This window comes from Delphinus delphis, chromosome 21, assembly GCF_949987515.2.
Source record: "Delphinus delphis chromosome 21, mDelDel1.2, whole genome shotgun sequence".
NCBI classification, from domain to species: domain Eukaryota; kingdom Metazoa; phylum Chordata; class Mammalia; order Artiodactyla; family Delphinidae; genus Delphinus; species Delphinus delphis.
In genome coordinates, this window is record NC_082703.1 from 29,827,120 (window position 1) to 29,839,960 (window position 12,841).

Below are 12,841 nucleotides of genomic sequence, written 5' to 3' on the forward strand. Positions count from 1 at the left end.
CCAGAAATGTTTCTTTCCATCTCCCCTCCATCATTCTTATTTTCATCATCTTAATTCAGGCCATCAGCATCTTTCCCTACTCCATCATGCTTTTCATTTCTCTGCACCCTTATGTACCCCCAACATTTGTAAGGTATCTTTTCTCAAGAAAAAGCTCTGGTTTTAGGGGTTAAGGTCTAAGGGCTAACCTAATCAGGGAGTCCAATGTCTTCTTAAATCTGGTTTTATTATTTTTTCAGTTTAATCTTTTGCCAATTTCTTTCCCTCCTCTTCTCTTTAGATACTGACCTTCACCTCCTCCAGAGAATGCAAACAAGTCAAAATTAGTTAAATCAATCATGCATTTTCCCCATTTTGTGCTTTTGGCCATGCTGTTCCTGATGCATAGTATGTCCAGTCCTTTTTTCCAACAGGTGAAATCTATTTGTTTCTTAAGTTCCTGTCCAAATATCACCCTTCTTGAGAGTTACTCTGAAAACAAAGAAAATTTTCTCCTTCCCTCATCTGAAATTATCTCGCAGAACTTTTATATAACCCTACTTTAGGACTTAACACACCACATATATTTAGGTGTTGTCCTCTATACTTTCTCTGGTAGATTATGTGCTTAATTTTTTATTTATCCATCCATTCATCCAACATTTATTGAAGATCTGCTATTCATCAGCCACTTTATTAGAATGCAGAGAACAGACCTGTAAGAACTGATTCTAGCTTTTGACAAGTTTGTCTATGTGGAGAGGTAACTTTTAAGTCAATTTTAATTTGCAAAACAGAATGCTAAGTGCCGTGATAGGGAACAGTCTGCACAGAATACTTTGTAAGAAAAAAGTGTATGAAAAAAAAAAAAGTGTATGGCATAGGAGGGTCAGAATTACGTCCAGGGAGTTTCGCTGGTTGGCCAGTTGGGGCAAACCATAATTTACTAACTATTCAGGGGCTTCTCGGGTGGCAAAGTGGTTAAGAATCCTCCTGCCGATGCAGGGGACACGGGTTCGAGCCCTGGTCCGGGAAGATCCCATATGCCGCCAAACAACTAAGCCCGTGCGCCACAACTACGGAGCCTGCGCTCTAGAGCCCAAGAGCCACAACTACTGAAGGCCAGCGCGCCTAGAGCCCGTGCTCCGCAACAAGAGAAGCCACCACAATGAGAAACCCGCGCACCGCAACGAAGAGTAGCGCCTGCTCACCGCAACTAAAGAAAGCCCGCGCGCAGCAACGAAGACCCAAGGCAGCCAAAAATGAAGAAATTAATTAATTAATTAATTTTTTAAAAGATCTGAAAAATGCTATTAAAAAACCAAAAAATTTATTAACTATTCAGAGTCTGACATATAATTAGAGCTCAGTAAATGTTATTAAACACATATTCCGAGTATATGAAGGTTTATTTTCTCCTGGGTGTTTGATAAAGGTCATTGGTAGTGAAGATATTTCAGAGATACGAAGAAGGAAATATGAATGACAGTGCCATTTCCATTCAACCAGATTCCACAAGGAAAATGTCAGTTTGCACACTTTGAGGGCAGGTGTATTAACTACATACAAATCCACCAACAGAGACAAATCGCATTCATAGGAGTTTTGCACAGAGCTTCTTGAGCCCAATCAGACGACAACGAAGTGCAGAAGAGACCGCATTCTGTACTCACCTTCCAGGTGAGCATCAAGGCTAGTGTAGCCTAGACTCTGAAGGAGGCTCAACTCCCTCCCTCAGGCTCCTCAAGAAGATGGGGTGATTTATTTATTGTATACTTGACTCATTTTCCTAGAAAGTGCAAACCCGGTGTGCGGAATCTGTTAGGTGGTGAGAACGCTGGCGGTTCACTGTTCTTTCCTCCACTTTCAGCCTCCCTGTAAACTCTGCTGAAGCCTAACCCAGGGCCTGGGAACCACAACTTCAGAACCGACTCCCGGTTGCCAGGTAACCACCTGGGCGCGCACAGTCTCCGGGGGTCAGGGGCCGCCCCCGCCTCTCCCCAGGCGCTCCAATCAGCGGCCAGTGTGGCTGTCACGTGGGGCTCGGAGCGGGACCCGGAGTGCCGCGCGCGCTGCCAGGCTTGCGGAGCCCGCCTCCGCGCCCTTCAGACCCCGCGGCCCGGCAGCGCAGCCTCGGAGCCTGCGGCGCAGGAGGAGAGGACGGTGCGGGTCGGGTCCGGCCGCCGCGCCCGCTTCAGCACCTTCCGCTGTCCGCCGCTGCGGTCGCCTCGTCCTGCAGGTAGGGGCCTACGGGCCGCAGGGCGAGAGACGCAGGCGGACGCGGGCCGGAGGAGGGCGATCTTCGAGCGATGGGGCGTCGCGGGGCTGGTGGGGGTCCGCCCGCCCCCGCGACGGTCGCGGACCCGCGTGCGCGCGTCCTGTGGGGCTTGGCGGGCGATGAGGCCCCGAGCGCCCGCGCCGCTCACCGGCCGACGACGGGACGCAGCAGAAGCAGCAGCAGCCCTTGCGCCTCTGAACTGCCCCTGGAGTGTCACCTGCGACCCTGACCGGGGACACTGCCTTATGTTTTAAGCTTATTCAGCCTCAGTGCGTACAGAGTCTAGATTGTCGCTCTCGTTACTGTGCCCACGGGCGCTTCTGTAAGGACCCCCGCCCCCCTGAAGGTGGCCTTCGTACTCAGGCTGCGGCAAGAAACCCTGGGGTCAAAGGGAAGCGCGTCCCAGAAAAAAGACAGTATTGAATCTCAGAGGCGCACTGTGTGCTAAGCGAATCTTAAAAATATAATCTTTCCTATTTTTCAGAAGCTAACAAACCCAGACTTACTTTTTTGCATGCAGATATTAAAAGGAGCAAGCATTGGAGCTGACTTTTTTTTTTTTTTTACTATATTAAGTAAAAGCAGTTGATTTGAATGAAGTTTAGTGATGCCTTGGATCATGTATCAGAAGTAAAGCACCCTTGTTTTGTAACTTCCATGTCCATTTGTATATGTATTTGTTGACTTTTTTTATTTAAAAGTCTCCAACAATGGTTTGAAGAGAGAGATTACATTTCTTTCATTGTCTGAGTATTTCAGAAATAGATACCCTTCGGAGAAACTCATTTCCCTTCCAATTTTTATAACCGAAAATACGAGTCCTCGAACATTTTAAGTCACCTCAAGTGAGAAGAAGCTTTCCCTTTAGGGTTTGTTTCTCTAACAGTAAATTCTTTGGGGAATTTCAAAGATTCTCTCCAGGTTTTCATATCTGATTTCTTGCTCACAAATCTCCTAGGCTCATCAACAGTGAGAGGATAGTCTTGGTGAGATTATCATAGAACACAGCATGGCCTTGGGTGTTATGTTGTCTCCCTCTTATTGGCATTAGTGGAGCTGATTCTGGGCTTGTGGTGTGGACAGCCCCTGCAGAAAAGCTCTCTTACATCCTGTTGAGATTCTGCCTCACTGGCCTAAGTGTGCAAGAAAGTGAGCATGGTCACATCCTACCTGTGTGAAGGCAGAGATCTGAGAAATAAGTCTGACAGTCTTTCCTGTTCTGTGATCTAAAATTAAATACAGTAATTAAATGCCTTTGAAAAGTTGTCAGTTAATTCATCAGAGTTTGGGGAACCGTGCTTTAGGTGATAGTTTAGAGATTAATGTTACAAATGCTAGGTTTAGGTCATTGCATTGAGAGTTCCTGGGAAGTTTGCTCCACTGGAATAAACCAAGGCTTGTTTGAAAGGGCCCAATGGAAAGAAAACTCATATACTTCTTAAGTGAGCTCCACAAACTTACTCTATATTAAAATGGCTAGTTGAATTTTGCTACTTATATTGAGCTGATTTTCCCTATGTTGATAGTAATAGGAATACTTAAAGAACTGTGGGTATCTCTGAAAAAAAAAAGATATATTTACTTAAAAGTTTGAAATTCTTCATTCTTTTTATCTTTAATGATTAAATATTGCTGTACTAAAAACTTTTGTTACTACTCACACAATAATCCTATATATTCGAAAGCTGCAAATCAATTTAGCTTAGAAAATAATGTTTTTAAATTCCTCTGCTCCCAGTAGACGGACTTCTAGGGCTAGAGTGTTTTTTGTTGTGTTCTGTGGACTCTACCCTGCAGCCCTTAGCCTGAGCATGGGTGAGCTGCAGCAGCTTTTATATTGCTCAGAGAAGAGTAAGAGTATGTTTGTTTGTTTCTTTTGCCCCAGTAGATACTGGAAGTCCAACATGACTGATTAGATGTCCCTGTCAATAAAATATGTACAAATTCTCCATACTACGTAATTTTGCTTGCCTAAACTCTGTAATGAAGACTAAAATGAAATTCAAACAATTTGGAAGGATTCACATGTCCTTCCTGTATTCCAGAATTTATTCAAAATCAGATCTAATATGCAAGAAAGGTAATGGTTTACCAGATTACTGAATAACGTGTTTACCCAGCCATTCATGGTAATGATGAGTATACAAACATTACTACTACTTTCTGCAATTGCTGAATTATCTCATCTTGTATTTTGTATCTATTCCATGTAGCAGATTGAAATATTAAAGTGAAATTATGTATGTAGCTTCCAGTGTGTCTTCAGGAACAGAGATCTTACTGAGAATATTATAATCCATAGAAATCATATTAGGAGATTGGGAGGCATTTCTTACTAACTGACACCTCCTTTTCTTTCATGTGAGAAACATATATTAGACCAAGAGTGGCTGGCATTTTTCAGCATCCAAGACCATGCTGTGTTCTATGATAATCACGTGGAGATGATTCTCTCACTGTTGATGAGACTGTTCCTTGGAGATTGATGAGCAAGAAATTAGATATGGATACCCGGAGAGAATCTTAGAAATTCCCCAAAGAATTTACTCTGTAGAGAAACAGATCCTAAAGGAAAAGCTTCCTCTTGCTTGAGGTTACTGTTACTGTTCAAGAAGGACTTGTAACTTCGGTTATAAAAATTGGTAGAGAAATACACTAAAATGATCAACTTTGACCTTTGCCTTTGTGTATTGAAAGGGAAAAAAATCCCATCATGACTGACTAGAAGAATTTCAAAACTTCTCATGGTAAAACATGGGCTGTCACATGAGGAGACAAGTTTCAGGTTGTTTTTACTTGATCTCAATGACTAAACAAATATAACTTGAAATAGGCTAGACTTTGTTAAAAAAAAAAAAAGCAACCTGGAATTGGAGCCACAGGTGGCACGTGCATCTAGATATCACATTATCAGCTACTTGAGTGAGATAATTTTTTTTAATAATGATAAAGGCTTACTTTTTTATTACTTTACAGGTACTTACAACATTGATTTAGTAGCCTAATTATCTCCTAAAATTCTGGAAGTCTGTATTCTAGTTTAGGAAATATATGTGTCACAGAAACAGGCAAATCTTGCACAGTAAGATCATAGGAGATAATTCAGCAATGTTATTTGCTATTAAAGGGATAATTGATAACTGTCATGTTCAGGAAAGCTCTTATCAAAAGATGCAAGAAATAATTTTCCATGCTTCGGTGAGGATGTTACACCATTTAAAATTTGGTTTATAAATTTGAATGCTCAGATGTGGAGAACTCATAGTGGAGGTTGTTAAGTAATTTACCTTATGTTCAGACTTGTTGTTCTCTTCCAGTTGTTGACACTTTAAGTTATGAGCATGTACCAGTATCTCAGGTGGGCTCATTTGCAATTATGTATAATAAGCTCAATTTCATTATCTCATACACAAAAAAAGTTTCCAATTGGAAAGCAGAAAATAGTTCTCATTACACAGAGCAGTCGTGTATGATGTGCTGTTGGAAAAACTTCATTTTTCAATACAATACAGCGCCACATGGAGCCCTGAAAATTGAATAGTTGGTTAATAAGAAGTAGGTAATACTTAATTTTGGCCCATTAAGATAAAACTTTTTGAATGAGTCTTAATGAAAAGAGTTATGCAAATTTTATTTTTAAGATAAACATGGTAGCAGGTTTGAAGGAGTCATTTCAGAATTTAAGCTAGAAGGATTCTTAGAGACCAGTCAATCTAACACCATTAACACTAAACACACAAAAATTAAGTTGCTCAAAATTGGGAAAATTTCAATGGGAAAGCTGGTCTGGAACCTCAGGCTCTAACACTCAGCATTGTGCTGCTCCCTAAAGAGGTGTAAAAATATATCACCTTTCTCTTTTATTATATTTCTTCAAGTGACTAATTCAAAAGTTTGAGTAGTTAAGATTTAGATCACTTTTGTATTTTTTAAGTAACTATTGTACATAATGAACAAATTGCATGTGTTTGGTCTCATCATATGGAAAGTTTGCTTAAAATATTAATTAAAAAGTGTTTTCCCACAATTTGTAAAATTTTTTGATTCGCTCATTAATATGATTTAAGTTTTTCTGCAAAGTCTTCTGTGATTTGGGGGGGATCCAGTTATCTTATAAATTCTTTATCCTAATGCACCTCAATGGTACTTAAGTGTACATAGCCATCACATCTACAATTGAATGTTAGAAATAAGAAGCTTTTGGAAGTTACATCTGAAGCCTGGATTATGGTTACCATTGGGTAAAATTTTGAAGTTGGACGCATTTATTTTCTAGACTTTCTGACCCTTTGGTACTAGACGCCATCTAGAATGGTGTTATTCGACATGTATCTTAGACCAGCATCCCCTGGGAGCATGTCAGAAGTGCACACTTCCAGGCCACAGCCCTGCCAAATCAGAATATCTGAGGGAGCACCTGGAATCAGTGTTTTCAGGAGGCTCGAGTGATTCTAACGCAAGGTCACGCTTTAGAGGTACTGATAGAAGGTACATTGTGCCACTGGACCTAGTCCTCTCTTGAACTGGTAGTGTTCGTATACAACTCCACCTTTGAAACTTTACTTAAACTACTAAATAAATGAACTCATTCCTGAAAATATTGAATACAATTGTGGATACATTTAAATTTCAATAGTAGCTTTTTGGACACAATATCTCACTTGCATTATTAATTACATTAGTTCATCTTTGTGGGAATTTTATGGTGGCTAAGGGAATAATTTTTGACAGGTGGCCCGTTGACTAGATTAGTAACCTGTCTCATATATGCACTGGTCCTGCCTTAGCTGATACAACTCCTTACTTATCAAACTTTAGGATTTATTTCCGGCCTCCTATCAATGTATGGATGCATATATAAAAGAAATTTTGGATGTAGTGACTTGGTGTGAGCTGTTTCTTAAAGCTTTCAAGCTTTAAATCCATTTGATTTCCTTTGCTGGTTTTTCTCAGCATTTGACAAAAAAAATTTTTTTTTTTTTTTGGTACGTGGGCCTCTCACTGTTGTGGCCTCTCCCATTGCAGAGCACAGGCTCCGGACGCGCAGGCTCAGCGGCCATGGCTCACGGGCCCAGCCGCTCCATGGCATGTGGGATCTTCCCGGACCGGGGCACGAACCCGTGTCCCCTGCATCGGCAGGCAGACTCTCAACCACTGCGCCACCAGGGAAGCCCTTGACAAAAATAAATTTTAACACCCTTGGCCCAGAACATGAAAATGCCAGTCTAACTGACTTGTTTCTGCCAAATGAGAATCCTGATTTTCAGACACAGATAACATAAAGACCCACCCTACTTTAAAAACTCGTATACAATGTCCAACTTACAGAACAGATGAATTCGAAGGGGGACAGGCATCCTCAGGTTTACAGAACAATTCATGCCATAGCTTCTCAAGTCCTCCTTCATGAGGAATGATCCTATTTATAAAAATAAAGCTACTTATTTTTGCTTTAATCCTACATCTTTTTTATGACAATGTTTACGTGTTTACTTTCATAATGTCTCTTTCAGTGGAATATTTACCTCTTCTTAGTTTATGGGTGAAAAATACGTGATCTCACTCTTCTATTTCTCTTTGGCTGAGTCTCTCAGAATGGTTAATTGAAGGTATATGAATGACCCTATTGTTCAAGAAAAGTGTATTACATCTTTGATCAAATTAAAAATCTTTTCCACATTGCAGGTCAAGAGATTCTGTAATCCTTCAAGCGCCTTGAAAATCTAATTTCGTAATTCAAATCCATATAATTTTCACTTTGGTGGTTAAAATGTAGGAAGTATAAAAATAAATATCTAGATGAATGATAGATTAAGTATATAGATGGATGATGAAATAACTACATTCACTTTGCCACATCTTTGAATTAGTGTTCTGGTCTTCTCCGTCTTACCTATAATCCTTTGTTTTGCTGATCAAATTGGAATTCATACTGGTATAAGTGGTCATTCTGTGAGTCCAAACTAGAACAACCATAATGACCTTATTCTTTTCTATTTGCTATCTAATCCAGGATTTTAACATAGGTTAATACTGTACTTTGTGACCTATTTTATCATCTAAGCTTTTAAGAACATTAGGATTTGACATATGTTGGGGATGCTGAGATATAATGTCCTGCCAAGCACATGAAAGGTAAATTTAGGAATGATTGAAATTTAAGAGATTAATCTGGTCAGTAGAAGTTACCAGAGGCAGTTTATCTGATAAACATCTTTGCTATTGTTGAACTGAGTAAGTAGTTCTCAAGCTTTACTCTGCTATATAAATCATCTGGAAATGATGTTAAAAAGCAGGTTTCCAGACTCCACCCCAAGATCCACTGGCCCTAGATTGTGATCCAGGAATCTTCATTTTTAGCAAGTTTCTCAGTTAATTCTGATGCAAGAGACCCGAGAACCACACTTTGAGATGCACCGATTTAGAGATTTTTTTAAATTATATTTATCCTTGATAACCTATGGCTGTACATATCAGTGAAAATAGTGGTCATTTAGAATTATGGATACTAGACAGAGGAAGAAGATCTCAAGTCAGTGGGCTAGTGGCTGCTTAAAAAAAAAACCTTCCACTTTTTTTTTTTTTTGGCAATTTCCAAATGCTTTCTAATGAGCACGTATAGTAAATACTAACATATTAACTATATGTGCTCACTAGAATTTTTTGCATCACTCTGAGCATATAGTGTATTCAAATTTTAAACACTGATTTTCAACATGATATTTTTAGGTTTTTAAAAAAATTACTGTAGGCAATAGATTTCTATTAAGAAAATTAACAAACTTCTGAATAGGACAAAGAGGAGTTCAAGAAAACTACCCTGACTCTCTGCATGGTGATATGTTTGTGACCCTGACCTTTGAATACACATCTTTATATACTTTGATCGATTTTTCTCTTTCTCAAGCCTCCCCGGAGTGCTTCCTGGTCAGAGTCTCTGCTTTTGCTGCTCCCTCTGTTTAGTGCGCTTTCACGTAGTACCTATGACATGACTATAGTACCTTTTAAAATTTTATTGTTTATTTATTTTTGGCTGTGTTGGGTCTTCGTTTCTGTGCGAGGGCTTTCTCTAGTTGTGGTGAGCGGGAGCCACTGTCTTCATCGCGGTGCATGTGGGATCTTCCCAGACCAGGGCTTGAACCCGTCTACCCTGCACTGGCAGGCAGATTCTCAACCACTGCACCACCAGGGAAGCCCTATTTTTACTTTTCATATAGTCAGATTTTCTGGTAAAAATACTTCATTTTCAACTATTTTTGTTCTTACATATTAAAAATATCATGTGACCTAAGCTAAAGAGAAGTATACTGTATCGATTGTCACTTTGTTACCAGTGGTTAGAATCACCAGTAACTGGAGGGTGTTGTCAGCTATATTGATTTGTTGTTTTCCAAGGGTGAGCTTTCAAATTGTTCTTAGGATGTAGCTGTTTAATATTTTTGGAAGGTCTTGTCAAGGCATGAAATGCTGGGATGGGAGCTGTGTGTCGCTACAGATCGCTGCCAGCGTTTAGGCACGTGCTGGTGGAGATTGCTCTGGGGCACACCCCTGTGGAATAGTACCGACTGAGGAGTCCGAGGATCTGCTATGGGCGTGGCATTAGCAGGCATCCACTGTGAACCATCACGCTGAGTCATCAGACTCTGTGGGTGTTTCTGTGGACCCCCAAATGCATATCCTTAATCTAGCCCATCTCAGTCCCCTGCTGCTTGCTTTGCAGACTTTGGTTTTTACCCATTTCCTGTTGTGAGATTATTTATTCCTTGTGTCCACCTTCCTCATCCGCTTGTCCCTGACGTTGCTTCTAAAAATACTTGTGGGTTAAAGCAGCATTAGTGCATATCTCAGAGAAAGACTTAACATGTTGCAAAATATGATGGCTGGGGGTGGTAAATGGGGCAGGAAACTCTAGGGGCAAAATAAAAAGATAAATGAAAGTGTCCAAGTGAAGTTAGAAAATATAATCCAATTATACAACACCTACTTATATGTGGACAAGTCATTTCAGTTTATTTTCCCCTCTTAATTTTGTTAGTATTAGAAAGCACTGCTGTGGATTCTTAGTGTATAATTTCTTTTTATTTAGATTATATACCTGACAGCAGAAATGTGCAATTTACTGTTTTGTACCAGCAAATTTCCACATCAGCATAATTAGCATAAAAGAAACATTGTGAGCTTCCTAGAAATCTCCCTCATGGCTCCTGTCTGTCACTACTTCCTTTTCCCTGAAGAAAACTCTCTCATAACTTCTAGTAGCATAGATTAACTTTGCTGGTCTTTAAACTTTTATAAATATTAGAATCCTATGATATTCATGTGTGACTTTCGGTCATCATTACATTGTATGGTTCATCCGTTTCGCTGTGTATGGTTCATTTTAATTATTGTATAGTACCCCAGTGTATGACTGTCCTATCATCTGATCTCCCAGATTGCGGGAATCTGGTTTTTAGGGGAGACTTGTGTGTCTCCCTCTCCTCAACCCCGCTCTGAGGCAGCCAAACTCCACTTTATATCTGGGGTGGGTGCTGAGTAAGAGAGAAAGCACCTCTTCAGTGGCAGATCTGGGCTTCGTTCTGGTTCAGGATGGGAGCCCAAGATGTTTTCCTGCCCACCCCCCAGGGGCTGGTAGCTTTTGCTTCTTCCCTTCTCCCAGTTCTGTGGGCAGGAAGGAGGGTTATCTGTCCCTCCCTAGAAGCAGATGGGCTTTGCTTTTACTCCCTCCCCATTGTCCCTGGGAGTGAGGGTATGTATTTCCTCTCTCCGAGTAGCTGAAGGCTTGTGCTCCTTTGGGAGAAGGATTCAGGGGCCTATACAGAGTCAGCTCTCAGTAGCCAAGTGCCTCCTATGTGCCTGAGCCACTACGGGGGACTATGTCTGATTTGCCCCCCTCTTTCTCCTAAGCCCCCGATTGAGGCCTGAGGAGAAGATCTGACAGGTGAGTGCAACCCAGCTTGCACCGGGGACCTCCAGTTATTCTGAACTGATGCTCTAGCTCATACCGGCCTTTAGGACTTCCGCAGATTTTATCTGACTTTCTCCTCCCCGCTTTGATGGCAGTCGCCTCTTTCTCCCACTCCCCGTCAAAGGCGAAGCCGTTAGTCTGTTTGTCTCCCCATCTCCCCCTGACTGGTCTCCTCACTCTTTGGAATTCCCTTGATCGCTTTGCAGCCTGATGATTTAATATTCTCTTTCTCCAGAGAGAATATGCTTTTGCTTTTGGAAAGTATGAGGGTAGGGAAGACCCCCTCAATGCAATCATTGAATGAATCTATTTGAAGCTGAACTTCAGTCTTTGTAAAGGAGAGTCTATTTCATGCTAGTGTTAAGGTGTGGACCCACGTGCTTCTCACTGAAAGGGCACCATTATTAGGCCGTTTTCTTCCTTGGCAGCATATGGACGCCAGGTTTTTTCCCTCCAGTCCCATGAGATTATGAAAAGCTCTCCATAGCGTCTTAGTACTTCAGCCACTACTTTTAGATAGTCAGATCCTGTTGGGGGGAAGTAGCATTCCCCCACTCCCCAGCCCAACCCTGTTCCCTACAAGAGGGTAGCTGTGGAATGTCCTCCTCATGTTGATGGGTGTGAAAGGAAGCAAGCCTTACAGCCAGAGCTTGGAGCTGGAACATTCTGACCTCTGCCCACATATTGCTGGGGAAAGCAAGTCATACGGCAAGTCCAAAGGCAACAGGCCAGGATATATAGTCGGCCCGTGATGAGCTCATAAAAAGGTATAGGTGCAGAGAGGGATATAAAAAAGTCATGACCCGCAGTCAGACCACAGGTTACTTGTGTGTTGTATGAATCCCTGCAGTAAGTTTTCTGACGTTGCAAGCCATTTTACTTTATTTATTTATTTTCTTTAACACAATGACATCTAGCCTTTGGCTCTTTTCATTTCCTTCCATCACTAATCTTAAAAGGCAGGAAAAATTTTCTGACTACGAATTAAGTTAAATTTGTGATTTTAACAATAAATTAGTCAGACCCGTGGAGGAATACACAGATGTAAAGATGTGGAGTAGATGTCACCATGACTTTCTCCTTCCTGTTTCAGTTACTGCTAAGTGATCGTGACATGCTTCCGCTCTGAGATCAGCTAAAGGTTTCAACCCTGCGCTCCAGACCATCAAGGAGATGTGAGAGTTGAACACTATTGGCCATTCTTATACTAAATGAACCAGATTCTATGCACTCTCAGATAATCAAAATACCTGAAATACAATCAAAAATATGTATTTTTATGCAAGATAATATTCATCTGAGATTCCATGATGTGAAATATTTTACTTTTCTTAGTTCTTGCAAATATGGTAAATAGTGCTCATGGAAAAAGGTCAGGAAGTATGACATGAGAACTGTAACGTGCCCTACAAACAAGGTATTCCTTTTAACTATATTGTATTTATAGTGACATAGTAAATACTTGGTACCTTATATGATTATAAACTAATTTTACCAATTCAAGTTTGCATTTTATTTTCCCTTTAAAAATTAATTTCTGAAATAATTTGATTAGCCATTTCTCTGCAAGGAATTGAATGGTAATCCCATTTCCCTTGTTGATGAGTATATTACCT

The 12,841-nt window shown here is 40.7% G+C and overlaps 1 protein-coding gene across 8 annotated transcripts in view; it reads left to right on the forward strand.

Moving 5' to 3' along the window:
* Window positions 1-2,099: 2,099 nt before the first annotated feature.
* The window catches only part of WDR17 (WD repeat domain 17), a 79,441-nt gene continuing 68,699 nt past the window's right edge, over window positions 2,100-12,841 (forward strand). For 5 of the 8 annotated variants that reach the window (XR_009517896.1, XM_060001328.1, XM_060001327.1 and 2 more), the window contains exons 1-2: window positions 2,100-2,218; window positions 12,319-12,400. The gene's annotated coding sequence lies outside the window, so the exon portion shown is untranslated. Of the gene's footprint in view, window positions 2,219-11,816; window positions 12,401-12,538; window positions 12,643-12,841 lie in introns of those variants that run through there. The other 3 variants (XM_060001323.1, XM_060001324.1, XM_060001325.1) reach the window with 3 other exon arrangements.